This window comes from Myotis davidii, unplaced genomic scaffold (genome assembly GCF_000327345.1).
Source record: "Myotis davidii unplaced genomic scaffold, ASM32734v1 scaffold189, whole genome shotgun sequence".
NCBI lineage: Eukaryota > Metazoa > Chordata > Mammalia > Chiroptera > Vespertilionidae > Myotis > Myotis davidii.
Window position 1 is genome coordinate 4,536,533 of NW_006383017.1, and position 457 is coordinate 4,536,989.

Sequence of the window (457 nt, forward strand, 5' to 3'; positions counted from 1 at the left end):
TTATTTGACCATGGCTCACATGTTCTTGCTTCTTCAAAAGTGTCAATTTTTTATTGTGTCCTACATACTGTGTGTAAAATATCAGCAGAGATTTCAGTATTATTTGCCTCCAGAAAATGGTATGATTCTTATTCTGTAAGACTAATAATGAGTCTACCTAATCTTTCATTTAGCTTTGATGCGGATTTAGTCAAATTCAGCTTACCTGGCAATTTTTCCTCAGAACTTGATTTCTGAGTACTGGCAATACTGCTGGGATCTCTCTCTGTTTTCCAGCCCCTCCTAGCATTTTGAATCTCTGGAAGTTCTCTTCATTCTCCAGTACTGTGTTTCTTGGGGAATTTTTCTCAGCCCTCTTTCCCACCCTCAGCCTTTGGAAGACCACTGAAGTACAATCTGTTAAAAGTCTGGAATCCCCTAGAACAGGTTCTCAACCTGTGGGTCACGACCCCTTTGG